We start from the raw sequence: 17,364 nt of genomic DNA, 5'->3' as shown, positions 1-17,364 counted from the left end.
TTAGGGAGTTAGAGAAAAGTTATGTCATTTATTTCACATTTGTTTCACTTTGATTTGAGTGGGTAAGGTAACTTTTTCGCTATCCAGCTCTGTGTTTGTTGTTTTACCATTGTTGGTTAATGATGTTTAACCCTCTACTCAATAAGCGCAACAATAAGAAGTAAATGAAACCTCTCCCTCACCCCTCATTTCTGTCACAGTCTGATGCTAGAGCAAGCCATAACAGTATAAATCAGGTTATGCATGCTAGCGGTTCTGTTCTCTCCTTAATCTGGCTATTGTGCTCTACAAGGAGAGTGAGAGGCAGTCATAGAATAATCAGAGAATCTTGGTTTCCAGTCTTATCTAGGGTCAAGGAAAAACTGGGAAGGGGTGTTACTGTCACAACAGCGCAGCGTCTTGTGCATACCAGACAACTTAAAGTGGTGTGTATGTTTATGTGAGGGATGTGAGGGACACAGAGAGAGAGAGAGAGAGAGAGAGAGAGAGAGAGAGAGAGAGAGAGAGAGAGAGAGAGAGAGAGAGAGAGAGAGAAAGTGTATATGGCACTAAATGGGCTTATTTCACCTGCTACCTGGCAGTGTTCTAAATTTGTAGAATGCTGCCCAGAAAGCGGGTGGGTAATTTTGGTATCTGAAAGGCCTAACCAAATGTACATGCACATGAAACTATAGATTCAAAAAGTGAGTACAATTAGCAGTAGGCAGTATAGTGAAAAATATAAATAAAAGAATTACAAAGCTGCTTACAGAGAGAAAATTATCTCCCAAATATGTGAAATGGGTCTTGGGTTAGATAGGAATTATGCAAATCGTTATGCTTACTCATTTTTGTTATGATGTTTTTATTATGTAATTGATGTTTCTAACATTATAGCCATAAATCAATAAATATGTTCTCTGTATAGAGTGTGCATGAATGTTAACATGTGACAAAATATCTGTACAGTTTGACCAGGATCATCCATCTTTATGCTGTCAGCAAAAGCTGAGCCTCATCAGAAAAACATAGGAAATGAGTAACTGTCTCTAGTTCCGTCACACTGCCACCTGTGAGTGAAGTGCCTCTCACTAAGAGCCGTGGTGATACACAGGCATTATTGATCCACGTGCCTAATCCAATTTTCCCTTCCATTTCCATCTCCAGCACCCACAAAGTTTGACTTTCACACCTTTTGTGCAGCCGGAGGAAACTCCCGAGAAAGCTGAGAGTGACCTTCAGGATGAAAGCCTGCTCAGGCTGTTGGGAGAAATAGTAGTGAAAGCAGCAGAAAACATTGAGGTACAACTGGAATGATGAATGGCTATTTCCTGGTTTTAGAGTATTGATTTTTGTGTGAAGGCTTAGGGGTTACTCAAGGGACACACACAGGACTTTGGAACCGTGTTCACCTCCTCAGGACAACACTGCTCAAGAACTGTTTTAATACAACTGAACACGATTGTACTTCTATTAGTATTCAAACACATATAGCAGAGGGTTACTAGCTGCTAGCTTCTGAAAGTGTTTGTAAATGCCATTCTAAAACTATTGTACCCTGTGGCAGAGCCTAGGCCTTGTATAATCTCACTGACTTCATTTCAGAGGCAGTTGATGAATAATGTCTCTCTCTTTTTTTATCCTCAGAACCCTCCCTGTATCCTTCCTGTCATGAATTGAAGTACTACCTCAACAGACCACACTGTTACCAGGGAGAACATTTTTAATGGACATGCAGTAGTAGACATTCAGCAGTGCCATGTTTTATTTGCCACTTCACAGTCTGCAGGACATCGCTCTTCAGATATGTGCTTTACTGCCAATGTTAAGCAAGAGGCCTCTCTGATAGAAGCAACAACAGAAACCAATTGGACCTGGGATTATTTCCTTTTGGGTTTGACACTCTATGACAAGTTTCCATGAAATTTAAAACAAAGTTGTTGTTATACCAGATTAAAACTCCAACATCTCCAATCCTTTAGGAAAGCGATTAGGAAATACAGCTCCTAATTTGCAGACAGAGGGATTTTTGCATAGATCTTTATAGATCCAATTACTGCTGTAAAGATCTATACATAGAGGCAGACATATAGACCACACCTCAACACAATTCCAGTGTGCTGGATATCTGTGACGGAGTTACATTTTGCTTTGAACCAATTACTTAGGTATGAATCACATTTTACATTTGAAATATCAGTGGGCATATGTCTATAGGACTAAATCAATAAGTGGTAAACAGGGGAGAGTTGCCTAGGGGAGCAGAGACTTCAGCTAGAGTGCTTCTTTCTCTCAGAGTGTTGTTCCAGACAGCTGACTGTACGGCTGTATTGAGATCCACCACTGGGATGCTGTGGAGTGCTTAATTTAAGTCCTTTGTGAATATGTCCTTCCCTGGCTTAGCCTATCCAACTGAAGACAACCAAGTCTGAGCAGACATAAAATCGCCACGTGACCATCCCCCATGAAGCTGGAGAATCCGAGCAGACATGAGGCTAGATTGTCTGAGAACCTCAGGAGAGCATTCAACAAACAGCACATTCCTGCTATCGCATTCCTGCCTTAAAGTCAACACAATGTTAAGAGAATTGCCTGTGAACCCAAAAGCCCATACACCACATCACAAGCAGAGCGAGTGTAATATACGTAGTACAATACAAGGATTTGTGCGTGGACTTGTGCATCAGCAGGACAAAACATCCACTCTATATGTGCGCGGGCAACATAAGAGAGACAACTCCTCTAACCAGAACGAATCTTGAGCAGAGAAGTGGTTTGAAAGAAGAGTGCAGGAGGCCATTTATGACAAATTGGAACAAACATGTTTGAGTAGTGGTGGGGTTGGAGACACCACTTATGGTCTATTTACAATGTTGTCCTACTCTCATAAAATCTCTACCCTGGCTGCTTCACAACACACCTCCAGTTTTCAATGAATGTAATTGAGCCTTAATGAGTGTCCTGACATTACAGATGAATCACACACAAAGGTTTAAAAGGCAGAGAAATTCCCAGCACTCGATATCCAACAAAGAATCCACAGACTTCCTTGAATGAATAACAAAACAAGATTACAAGAAAACAACTCCAGTAGTGCAGTAAAACACATAGATTTTCTAAACATGTTTTAAACTTTTGCATAGCAATATAATTACACATACTAACTATACATAATACTGTGATAACCTGATTTCAACAATAACATTTGTAGATGATTCACTGGCAGTATGACATAAAGGCATTTTTGCTTTTATCTGAAACACATGTGAAAGAGCCCTATAGAGTTAGCATCATTTTTGCTTCCAATTCAGTTCTAATCTCAAAGCCAGTTAAAATCTATTAAACCACATATCAATGCTGTGAGCTAGATGCTAAATTGCTAATTTGAAGTCATTAACTGCACCTGCAGTGAAGTGGAGTCTCTCCCTCAATGTCCCATTATAGCCAGTCTGCCGTGACTACTGTAGCAATGCAGCCCCGTGTACACCAAAATGTCACATTGCTGTGTCTCACTGCAATTTAGCCTGATGTGGTAGTCATCCAGGTTTGGTTTAATTATCGTGAACTCTGCTGCGCAGTTAAAATAATGGACTATTTAATCAGACCTTATGTCTCTTTTGCTCTACCACCCCATTTAGCTTAAACACTATTACTGTGACAGTTCGAAAACTACCTGGTCCTGCATAATGTTTAGAGAGTTACTAAAGGTCATTTATTTAAAACAATAAATAAATGGAACAACAAGCACTTTGGATATGAGCAAGTTGAAACGTTTGAGGTTTAGATTTTGAAAATGAAACATTTTGAAAATAGCACTATAGTGGTTATTTCCACAATTAAGCAAGAAACATCTGTGTGTCGGCTATTTGTCAATGTGGCTCATTATTAGCTGTGGTCAGTCAGGTGACATTTCTCCACCCTCTCTCTCTCTGATATACACACACACGCACACACACACACACACACACACACACACACACACACACACACACACTACAGATGCTAAAAAAGAGGAATGCATTTCTGTATGTATATGAGAGGTTGTAAGGTTTCAAAAAGCATTACATTATACTGATATAATGCCTTATTGGTGTTATTACTATATTTGCTATGTTCCTATTTTTTTGTTTTATGCATAAACATCAGAGGAATATACATTCCAAAACAAAATAAAATGCTGCACTTTTTCTGATCATAAAAGTTTGTATTTTGTTTTGCATTTTGTGTTTTGTTCTGGAGCCAGCCAGTGTCTGTGCATTTTGACTGAACACACGTGTTGCAACAGTAAGACAAATGCTTTTTTTAGGCCAGAGAGATACAAGCCAGTATGCCAGTCTTATTCTTCTCACATGTGTTGCAGTTAACTGCAACATTTTTGGTAAACCTTTTGAAAATTGTTGGAAATTTATATTGATAATCAAACCTCCCAAATACCTAGTAGTGAAAAAAAATAAATAGAAAAAACTATACATTTAAAAAATTAAAAGTTTGAAAAAATAAATGAATGAATGTATAAATATAATAAACATAAATTTCACTTCTGAACTTCTAAACCATCTAATATCCTAAACATACCAAGCTCACCTATTCACAATGAATCAGAACTAAGTACTTTCCATCTCTCTTAAGACTGTTGATGTTGATCTTCCCTTTGTCTCCAACATCTCATTACATGAAGCCCGATAGACTCGTCTCCATGTACTCATTATGAGACAGATGGAGACAGAAACATTACCCCATGTTCTGCCCCCCCAATCCCTCTTCATCAGGCTCTTCATTTTCTCTCATACTATGTCAGAAACCAGAGAATCTTATGATGTCTGACATCTGTAATGCGGAGAAAGAAATGAGGATAAAAGCAAAGCTTGTATTATGCTTATTATCTCTCTCCCTGCTCACGTTTATAGACCTGCTGTCAAGTGCAGGGACTTGGAACTAAACGATTTCAAAATTATACCCTGATAAGTGACTCTGTACAAAAAAATTAAGATTTTATAGCATTTAGCATTTTATCCAAAGCAACTTACAATTGTGACCAAGTACAATTCAAGCAATTCAGAGCCTTTCTCAGGGGCCCAACAGTGGTAACTTGGCAATAGTGGAGCTTGACCCAGCAAACTTGTGATTATTATCTATCCAGTCCCTCAACTGCTTTTTCCTGTTTGTCTAATAAAAGCATTTCATTATTTTCCCACAATCACATCTCACTCCTGTGTCATAATGTCTCAAATAATACAACAAAAAAGGTACATAATTATTTTTTTTGTACATGTATAATGGAAAGTTACACATGTAAGAGTTATTATGGAGGCTTTGCAAGAGAAAAAAATAGCACCCTGACTAATCCCAAATCGTATGATTGATGTTGAGTCTAGATTATTAATTCAGCATTCTCCTGTAACCCCTTCAATTCAAGTGCATAATCTTTGGATTTTAATGCAGACTGTAAGCAAACATTCAGACTGTAGGAAATTAATTGTGAAAGGAGGTGTGCTGTAATTGGTTCTGACATCTCTGACCTTGCTCTGGAGCCATTTGATGAACAGTGCGTTGTGAAAGGAGGTGGGGAGTGTCTGACTGAATGGGAGCAGGATGGAAAGGTCTCAGAGCCAAGTTCAAAATTTACAGCAAGTTAGGACTAAGATCTTGTGTTTATAAAAGCATTGCAGTCTGGCCTCTTCTGTATATAAAACTTGATTCATACACAGGACAATGCAAATATTACATTTTAAAAACGGTAAACACTATATGTGTTAGATTTAACTCAAGTTACAATGACGATTAGCAAAAACAAATTGCTAGAATTAAATATTTTGTTTACATAAGTAATGGATAAGTAATAAAGTTTTTGTGCTACGGATTGAGATTTTTGCAAACAAAATTATACTAATAAAAATCTGCACTTTAGCCAGTCAGAAAAAATATGCTAATTATTATCATTAAAATTACATTCATATTAGCAAAGTAAAATATTGTCAGTGAAATTACATTCATATCAGCGGAAATGGTCATATTCAAAGGTTTTGTACAACAAACCTCTAGCAAACGTTTCACATGTAAATATATAAACACATAAGTATTTGTTTAAGGCTGGTGAATTAGCTAGTTTGCTAGCAACCAAGCTGCATTCTAACCGACTTGTAAAATTCAAGCAAAAACACTTTATGTATACAAAACCAGAAGCAGATGCTGCTGTTCTCCATCTGTTTGTGGAATATTTAAATGACCACTGATCCTAGACCTGCGTGGAGTAACTGAAACTCTCATACATATTGTAGGGTATTGTTTATTACACTTATTGTTATCTGAGATAGAGCTTATACTTGATTAACACTTCCAGGCATCAACATCGATCCCTGTATTTCAACAGCATTCTAGTTCATTGGTACCTTCAACTCTAACCTGCAGTACTGGCTAGATGCATTGTAAGAGTAAATGACAAAACACTTTTGAAAGTTGCATCTGCCAAATGTTGTAAATGTAAATGTAAATGGTAAGACATTTCAAAATTTGTAATGTAACTGGGCACCATTTATTTTTTGTTGTAGTTAATCTTCCAGTCCTGCCCTGTCTCCCCTGTTCCATGAGGAGAAATCTATGTCCTAGCTATCCAGCAATCAGAACTGTGACTCGAACATCTCCTCAGGGCATTGACCCTGTTTATGGATTTTATCTGAATCAACTTTAATATATGGTATCCTGAACATTACTTTTAACAGTTTTAATGGTGGAACACAAATATATTTGAGCCAAACTCTAAACAGGCTTTAGAATTGAGTAGTAAATTACATAATTAAAATTCTCTATAGAGAATGTGATATGTTAAAGTTTCAACATAAGGTTCATAAACAGATACTTATATAGACTGTAAGTAATATGCTCAGAAAGGAGCTCTCAGTGATGTTCTTAATTTAAAATGAATAACACGGAAAATAAATATACTGCCTCATAACCATCTACTGCATATCTCCTACAAAATAAGTATTAGATTTGAAAACAGGACTTACACTGCTTAGGAATTAGAAGTGCAGCAGAAGTGTAAAACAAAACCTTGCCTTTCACAAGCAATCCCAGGGTTAACACATGGGCTATAATGGTTTTAGGGTTAATGTATGGTCTAGCTGGGCTATAATGATTCAGAGATATAGAGATATTTAGGGAGATGTTGTTTATATGTTATTTATATCCTTATCTATAACTTTTGGTTTTACTAAACGAACCTCTAGGCTAACTCTATGATACAATCAACCAACATTATTTCAAGCAATGTTATTTTGAGCAAAGCAAACATTGGTACTTCTGTTTTATTAGAATGTATCAATGTTTTGTTGTTGTTTTTTGTTATGCAAGCTTTTATTTCTATAAGATAGTCTTATATTTTGTGCAGCTGTGTTGCTGAATATGGCCAAACATATAGATATAATTGTTTAATCAGTATAATACACGGAGCCCACAGTTATGTTTGTGATTTCTATGTCCAAGGGAGGACAACAGTTTTAAGTGTCTTAAAATCCGACCTTATGGGACATCGTATTGCTGTCTTTTATGCTCTAAAAATCATACTAACAAATTGGTGAAATGTGGTATCAGTATGATAATCCAGCAGTATCAGTAGAGAAACAGATTAATAATCTCAGGTAAATGTAAATCACTAGGAAGTAGTCAGTGCTGATTCTAGACTACTTCCAGAAGCCTGACTGAAATACTTAATGCTTGTTATTCCCAGAAGCTGGCAGCCTCTTTCTCCAAAATGTTAATAGAAAAGATGTGCTAGAAATAGACCAGTAACTGGAGAGATCAAAGAGGTCAAAAGGTAGTTTTAGAAGAAAAGGTTAAAAATGGAAGAGACATACCTTGTTATTCCCAACGAGACTGCAGTAAAAATGTACTTGTAATGTATTGACTATTGACTGAGGTTTAGAACCATAGAATGGATTATTGGCATCTTGCTGGGGAATTTCATGGTCTGTTTTCTTATTGAGGAAGTCAGAGAACAAGGTCTGGAGGAATCTGAAAGTCATTCATGGTCTAATTATTTGTAATTTAGATATTGTGTTAAAAAAGATTTATATTGTTCTTAATGCTTCCTGTAAAATTTGAAAAATAAGGTGTTCTGGCTGAGACAACTTCCTCTTATAGCCCTAACAAATGCCATTTGTGCTCTTCATGTGTGATTTATTATTTATTGGTTGTTTCCTTCTGTAACTATAATTAAAACATTTATATAAGAATCAGTCTGATTCTTGATTTTAATAACCCTAACCCCAAATTCATTAAAAAACCTTAAGCTTAAGCTGTGACCACACTAATACCACAGGAAATTGCAAATTATTTTTCATTATTCTGTTTTTTTCATGGTAGCATGGTGGATTTTTTTGGTCCCTTGTTTCCTGCTTCCTTGTTTATCCATCCACTTTGTGGATTCTGGACCTTGTTTGTCTGTGTTCTGACTATGATTACGGATTTGGGACTGTCGTCTTTGTCTACCTGTTTTGTGATCCTGGCTATGGGTTATGAGCATGACTATCAGAAATGTCCACACTGGGCTCCACTTTGTAACAGAAAGGGTTTATTTGGATTCCCCTTCACTACCTGTAAGCCTTGCAGAATAATGACCACAAACAAACCTTGGTAGCCCTAACTTGAATTGTGTTTGATTATTCTTCATCAGATTTGTCTTTGGTATCTATGAAGAAGATCTGCAATACTAAAGCCAACTCTGTGTATTAATGCGTGAACTGTAACATTATAGTCAATCATTAAGATCACTCACGGTGCTTTGTAGAAGTACTTTGCTGGCACACACAACGGATGAAGGACCACCATGCAAAATATTCTGTTTCTCTGGAAACCTTGTGTACTTTATATATACAGTGGTGTGAAAAAGTGTTTGCCCCCTTCCTGATTTTTTTTTTTTCATGTTTGCCACACTTCAATGCTTCAGATCATCAAACAAATTTAAATATTAGTCAAACATAACACAAGTAAACACAAAATGCAGTTTTTAAATGGAGGTTTTTATTACTAAGGGAAAAGAAAAATCCAAACCTACATGGCCCTGTGTGAAAAGTGATTAACCCCCCGTAAAACATAAATTAACTGTGGTTTATCACATCTTTGGAGGACTGAGTTTAATTTCTCTAGCCACATCCAGGCCTGATTACTGCCACACCTGTTCTCAATCAAGAAATCACTTAAATAGGACCTGCCTGACAACATGAAGTAGACCAAAGGATTCTCAAAAACTAGCCAGCATGCTGTGAGCCAAAGCAATTCAGGAACAAATGAAATACAAAGTAATTGAGCTCTATCAGTCTGGAAAAGGTTATAAAGCCATTTCTAAAGCTTTGGGACTCCAGTGAACCACAGTGAGAGCCATTATCCACAAATGGCAAATACATGGAACAGTGGTGAACCTTCCCAGGAGTGGCTGGCTGACCAAAATTACCCCAAGAGTGCAGTGACCACTCATCCAAGAGGCCTCACTTGCCTCAGTTAAGGTCAGTGTTCATGACTCCACCATAAGAGATACTGGGCAAAAAATGGCCTGCATGGCAGAGTTCCAAGATGAAAACCACTGCTGAGCAAAAAGAACAAAGGCTCATCTCAGTTTTGCCAGAAAGCATCTTGATTATCCCCAAGACTTTTGGGAAAATACTCTGTGGACTGATGAGACAATTTGAACTTTTTGGAAGGTTTATGCCCCATTACATCTGGCATAAAAGTATAACAGCATTTTATAAAAGGAACATCAAACCAACAGTAAAATATGGTGGTGGTAGTGTGGTGATCTGGGGCTGTTTTGCTGCTTCAGGACCTGGAAGACTTGCTGTGGTAAATGGAACCATGAATTCTGCTGTCTACCAAAAAATCCTGAAGGAGAATGTCTAGCCACCTGTTTGTGACCTCAAGCTGATGTGCCCTTGAGTTCTGCAGCAGGACAATGATCCAAAGCACCAGCAAGTCCACCTCTGAATGACTAGGCCATTCCAAAGTCTTCATTTTGTTAAAGTCCTGATCTGAATCCAATTGGGATGCTGTGACATGACCTTTAAAATGTGTGCTTTGGTTTGTCATGTTGGATTATCTTGTGGTTGGTTAAGGTAGGCTCTGAGTTCACTTACTTTTGCCTTAGATTCTGTGAAATTCATGGCTTGTTGTCTAAACCTAGTTGTAGTTTTGCCCTGGCTTTAGGTGTGAATTGAGGGGTGGGCTCAGCACTTATTGAACTAGTTAAATCAGGATGACTCAACATCTGGAGAAGGTTTGGTGGTGCTCAGTTCATCTACATCTCACCTACTGGACTTCACAAACTTGGGTTGGTGTGACAGGACTGAAACCATCTCCAAGCAGAGCCAATCTGGAGGAATGGTCCCATCAGGTGACATGGAGAGGATCCACTTCCATATTATGTGGAGTCCACTCGTGGTCCACAGGCTCAGTATTAGGCCTGCTTTTGTATACCCGTTCTCTTGGTGATGTAATATCTTCTTATGGTTTCTCCTACCACTGCTATGCTGATGACACCATTTCTTTTCCACCCTCTGACACGCAGGTCTCCAGACGTATCTCGGCATGCTTGACTGACATTGCATCATGGATGACAGCCCACCACTTGAAGCTGATCCCTGGTAAAAGCAAGCTTCTGTTCATCCCAGGTACTCCCAACCCTTACCATGATCTCACTGTTTCCTTTGAGAACTTCCTGGTATCACCATCCAAAGATGCCTGTAGCCTGGGCATAACTTTGGACAACCAGCTGTCACTCTTCATGTTTCTAATCTAACCCAGTCTTGCAAATTCCTCCTTTGTAACATGCGAAGAATTTGGCCCTTTCTCTCACAGGAAGCTACCCAGGTGTTTGTGCAGTCTCTTGTGATCTCAAAGCTAGACTACTGCAACTTGCTACTTGCTGGTCTTCCTCTAAAAGCCATCAACCCCTACAACTTGTCCAGAATGCAACAGCACAACTGGTCTTCAATCTTCTGAAGTTTACACATGTTACTCCACTGCTGCGCTCCCTTCATTGGCTCCCTGTAGCTGCACGCATCAGATTTAAAACCTTGATGCTTGCCTACAAAGCCAAAAATGGACCAGCCCCTTCATACATGAAGTCAATGGTCAAAGCCAGATCTGTACCTCGAGTACTTTAAACCAAGTACAGCTTGGCTTTAAATATCTTGCTTCAGGTCTTGTGGATGACGAGCATCAAGACTACTCTGTCCTGGCTCCAAGATGGTGGAATGAACTCCCGCTTGCTGTCTGGACAGCAGAGTCCCTTGCAGACTGAAGACCCATCTATTTTCAGAATATTTAAAGGACAACTGACACTGCTTCTATACTGACTAAATTAATACTTATTGTTGGGTATTTGTTAACAAACACTAGCACTTATTGTTTATAGCACTTATCAATGGAGACCTTATGAATTTTGTACTTCTAGGTATCAGCATTCATCCCTGTGTTCTAGTTCATTGGTATGTCTGATTCTAACCTACTGTGCTAGGATATTCTGAGTAAACAAGGCACTTAAGTCACTCTGGATAAGGGTGTCTGCTAAATGAGTGCTCTTTTGAGTGAATGTGCTCAAATATCCACAGAATGGAGGTGGTGTAATTCCATATTAATACACATGGAATGCCCAAATATTCATAGTTTTAACCATATAGTGTATAAAAGCATCTCTTATGCTCTGGCAGAGCAAATGCAAGTGTCTTAAAAAATAAATAAATAAAAAATCTGGCTCATAAGCCTGTTACAAACTAGTCACAAAATGTTTGCAGTGACTCTCGTTGGCTACATTTCAGCAGTTGCCATTAGTCTGTGTGGCTCATCTTTTAAGCAGAGCTGAGTTGTGTGTTTTATTGGGCAGCTTGTGGTAGCTGAGTGGAGAATAATAAATATGTGCAAACAGAACTGCAGCGATGCCATTCTGCATGTTTACGCTTCGAGGAAAAGTTCAGATACAAATAGGAGTGCCATTTAAAGAACTCAGTCTGCTGATTGTACAGCTGTTAAAAAGCATCTAGTCACCAAACAGTAAGATGCTTAATGAAGGTTAATTATCATTTTCCCATATAATACAGCTTCCTTTATTTTCTCATATACATCTGCACAGTGCACACGTCAAGTATATTAAACCCAATCCAGTAATTCCTCACTGTCAAACTTTAAGCCTCTTGATGTTGACAATCCTACACGTCCTACCTCAGTAGTGATCCTTAGTTTAAGTGTCTATGCATGGACACCTGTCATAGAGTCTCTTAAACACTGAGGGAGAAAATATTCAGAAAAACCTGCACATCTCCAGAGGCAACACAGCATTGCAAAGCTTAGTTGTACTGTCTGCAATTTGACCTGAATGAGAGAGTAGTATCTATATATGCACAAACAATGTATGCAACTGTTTGTTTTAATGTTTTTGTGATGGGAGAGCTAATTATTTTGGGTGAACAATGTGTGTGTGTATATATAATTTTTTAAAACATATTTTCTTGACTATTTTTCAGAGGTTTGGGGAGAATAGTCACATAGGGCTATATGAAATTTTTAGAGGCTGTGGAGGTATTCCAGCACATTCCAGGGAGGGGGTGATGGCCATGAAGCAGACTCAGAACTGCCTCATCTTAACTTTGTAAAATGTGGGTCAATGTACTTGAGGGAGGATCATGCCTAATGTAGAAGGATTGTGCCAAAAATGACAATGGAAGTGTTCTCTACTGTCTCTACTATACATGCAATCTACCATTTCACTGAAGAGCCAGTGAAATGGTAGTATGCATGTATAGTGCATTTAAACCCTGCAGCTCACAATGAGAGTAAAACTAGTAGGTGGGCCCTTATGAAGTTGATACAGTTAATCTCAGCCTTGGTAAACTGGGCAGTAACAACCTCACTGTAAGCCTATACTGCAGACACATGAAGTCATATTTTGTGCTCTGGCTTTTCACAAACATCTGGCTCTCTTTATTTATTTTGCATGTATGAGAATATACATGAAAGGAAGAACTTGGTGTAATTTATATTACATCTAATGGTGGATGACTTGTAAGTTACGGTAACACGTCTAAATATATTCTTTATTTCCCCTTTTTTAATTTTGCAAAAACAAATACATATCTGCCTCACTCTCTCTTTCTGACCCAAATGCACATATTCTTCATAGATTTTCATTCTTCATGAGTAGTGGGTCATTGTTAGAAATAAAGTGAGTTTGTTGTTAATAATTTTGCAAGAGATGTGGCTCATCGAACCCGTGGAGCAAACAATCCCGGTCGTTCTCTTAAAATGTCCATCCTTTTTTCACTGGAGGTAGTGAGAGGCTCAGAGTGATTTGTGAAGTAAGGATAAGAACGCAGTCACCCATGCTGATTGCATAGAGAAAATCTTTCCATTCTCAGCACAGAATGTTACCAATGAGATACTGAAACACTTAAAGCAAACCATTTTATATTGCATGCAGCATATTGTCAACTCCTTTTATTTCATGGGGGCTCTGCATGTCATTCATTGTTCCAACAGCCCTTGCAGATCACATTATACCTGATCCTAAATTTTAATCTCAATATATGTGCCCTTGAAAAACAGTTTTATATGATAATAATGGCTATTAAATTAATTTTGCAAATTGGCAATCCACAAAGCCTTATTCCAGCAAATTATCAGATGATCCAGCATATACAGTTTTATTGGTTTGTCAATGAAATTATAGATAACTTCATCATCAATTGTGAATTTGCTTTCACAGTGAAATCAGGTAGTGCAGATTGGTAGTTGCATATCTTGCCTGCTTGTATGTCTTTCAGGCTCTGAGGCATGAGTCTTTGTGAGTCCAGTTCAGAAAGTGTTTCTCTGAAGGCATATTTTCTGTGTTCCAAGTCTTATATTAACCAAGCACTCGAAGCGCTTTGTACTTTGGAAATGAAACATGACACACCTGCACTGAGTAAAACTACAGGTTGTATATATATACACACAGCTATCCTTATCTAATCATTAGTGCTTTCTTTAGCTTTTTGAGTACTCTTAAAAATACTTTACTTAAGAGGTATTATGGATTCCTTTCTTCAAAGGCCTTTTTTCTTTTGTACCAGACACTAAACACTTATGTTTTGAGAAGATGAATGAAAATAAACTAAGAAAAACACCACTGATGTTGTTTATTGCACTCCTAAGAAGAGACACAGAAATTATGGAGTGTCTATAACTAGAGTTTGGCTTGATGGCTTCTGAGTATTTCAATGATTGTGCATGATCAGTACTACATATTAATTGATTATATTTGATATTAATTTGAGAAGGGAGTTACAACTACACCTTCATCATCAGCTGAAGCTTCCTGTAAGGAGGTAACTAGGATTCATTTCAATCACCAGTTAAACAATTTGTAAAAGAGCCTAAACCTTGTTTTTGTATTCAAACCCTACACGTGAATATCTTAACCTTTGCATTATTCTTGTCCACAAGGTGTGCAGTGTCGACCCACTTATTAAATATCCAATCTGTTACAAATTATATTAAATTAACCTTAATATCAACTACCAAACCTATATTTAGTTTGTAGTGTTTTCAGTTCCTTTATGAAACTCTTATGAGACCTACAGTTGGGAAATACTCAGCAGCAGCATAACAAGAAGTCCAGGTGAAGTTCTTCCTTCACCTTGCAAACGTATGGTTGTACTGTTAAGGACAATGTACAATATACACATACATCTTAGCAGTTAGTTACCATCTAGGAGTATCACACTTAAATTACATCCAGTTTGAAGGCATTCTGTTTAACACATTCATTACTAATGGGAGAGCCTTTATTTTTGTCAGCCTATTGAACAATTACTATATCTTTTTGTAATGCATTACTTGTCATTCTAAGATAAAGCTGTGAGCTATGTAGGCCTGTAGTTACTGTAACATAGCCTTTAATGTACCAGCATATAGATCACCCTGCTTGACTACAATATATAATATTGTGTGCAGCAGCCAAATTTAAAATGCCATGAGGATGATGTATTGCTTCATTAACTTATTTGCATATAAGGCACATGGTAGTTAATATGATGAAAACGTACGTACGTGTGTGTGTGTGTGTGTGTGTGTGTGTGTGTGTGTGTGTGTGTGTGTGTGTGTGTGTGTGTGTGTGTGTGTGTGTGAGAGAGAGAGAGAACGGGAGGTTCTGAAAGCTCACTTCAGAACTTCAGAACTTCCAATCCTTACTGCAATTCGACCCTAGATGAAGTTTTAATAAAACTTGGTGAAACTTTTCTTTACAAAATGTATTAACTTCCCTTGAAATAGTAGATTGCAAGCCATTGTTCCCTCAGGAATTAAAAGTTAATTTGTTAATTTCAAATGATTGCCTGCCAATTTTCTAATTCTAACAGTAATAGTTAACAATTACTTAAATGAGATTTAAGTACAATCTTGGTGTGGTACCCTTCATAATTGGTGGCATCACAGACTGTGAACCACCTGTCTAGAAAGCTGAACTCAGCTATGACTTCCATTCTCTGTGATATCTGACACAAAGTCAAACTTCTGCAAGGGAAAGCTAGAAGTACCTGTATCTGGTCCACACAAGCTATATTATATTTTTTTTCTCTCACACAATTTCTTCCCCTTCGTTGCATTCACCATAAAGTATAACATCAAAGTATAACTAACATCAGCTCAAATCCCAGCTGCCATGTCAGTAACCTAAGACTTCCTGGGACCATTTGAAACTTGGGCATGGAGTTTGACAATGAGCTGTCAATAACACCATATAGGCCTACACTATACATGTTGCAAATAATGATGTAGACATGCAGGTTTTTCTAGGGGATTCATGTCATTTGTCTCCAGGGAGGATACTCAGGTGTCTACTCAGTCCCAATCTCAGGACTGCACTACTGTAACTTGTCCCTGATTAATCTTCCCATGCATACCATTAGGCAGTTTACCCAGAATGCAGCTGCATTATTTGTGTTCAAACCAAATTCTCTGGCATCACTCCATTGCTTCCTTTTCTAGACTGGATTGGTGTACTTTCCCACATTACATTGCTTGCCTTCCTGAAGGCTGCACCATAGCTCACATCAGCCTAGTCTGGCTAGGCATAACCCAGCTACAAAAGAACAACCAAGGAAGACTAGCTTCAAGCTCTTCTCCCTGTATTTGCACCGAGGTGATTGAATGAACTTCCCTGTCTGTCTGAACAGCTGAGATTCATTCACAAACAAATAGAAGACCCAGAAGACTTAAGCTCTAATCCTGTACATAAAATAATTTTAAAAGTATATCAGCAGTTGTGCTGTGTATCACGTGTCTGTGCTTACTGTTGTCTCTATCAGGGCTTAAGCTTAAAGGTGATCCTAGCCTTACCTTTTAGTACTATGTTAAGGATACATTTTTCAAGTAGATAAAGCATCCTGTACATTGCTCTGGACTGTAAATGATGGTCTGTGCTGTAAATGTATACATAAATCATGGGGCACTTCCACCAACTGTTGACATACAAATCAAATGATTGACTTTTTACTGACTGCTTAAATATGTAGGCTACAGAGAAGGCAGACACACCAAAGCGCTAACATTAACGTTTTGCTAGCTAAGGTGTAAACAAAGATTATATATAAGAGCATGAAGATGCACATCTGAAATTGAAATCAATGCCATACTGAAATCAATATGCATGCTCTGTTTAAAACAATGTTAAATTTTAACATTACAAATAAATTGCGAAGCAATGGTAACCTGCCTTTATGTGATGAAGTAACAGAAAAAAAGAGACAAACATGAACAGGTAGTATTTACATTAGACTATACATGTGCGCATTACAACTGCTTTCATCATGATTAATATGTAGTAAAAAAATTTTTTTTTTGCTTTTTAACAGAGAAACAAAGTCATAAGGTAAAACTGCACCATTTTGAAACATTATGCTGTTTTCTTTGTCTCTCACTCAGACCTGTCTCAATTCTTTACAAAGAATGTATTTATTTATGATTTATTTATGATGTTTATGAGACCTGGAATTTTCAAACCTTTATTTATTTTTCAAATATGGCACCTGTAGGGTATAATCAGACAGTGGCAAATACACCTGTCAGTAATTTTAGCTCAGATAGTGGGAGCTCAATCATTACTTCAGTCTATATATTTATGTAACAGAATATCTAAATCATATTTTTTCACTTTAACTTCAACTTTGGTACATTACCGGGGAAAATGCTGCTCATTGTATTGGGTTTACCAGTCTGATTAAACAAAGGGAAGAAGCATTTCAAACTGCCATCATTGCTATCCACTGCATTGTTTGGCTAGCAAACCCTTCCTTTCATTTACAAATATTAAATACTGTAAATATTATTATTAATGTTAATATTTGCTTTGTTTTGTGGAGTCTC

This window comes from Electrophorus electricus, chromosome 6 (assembly GCF_041902795.1).
Source record: "Electrophorus electricus isolate QZ-2024a chromosome 6, ASM4190279v1, whole genome shotgun sequence".
Classification (NCBI taxonomy): domain Eukaryota; kingdom Metazoa; phylum Chordata; class Actinopteri; order Gymnotiformes; family Gymnotidae; genus Electrophorus; species Electrophorus electricus.
This window is presented reverse-complemented; position numbering follows the sequence as displayed.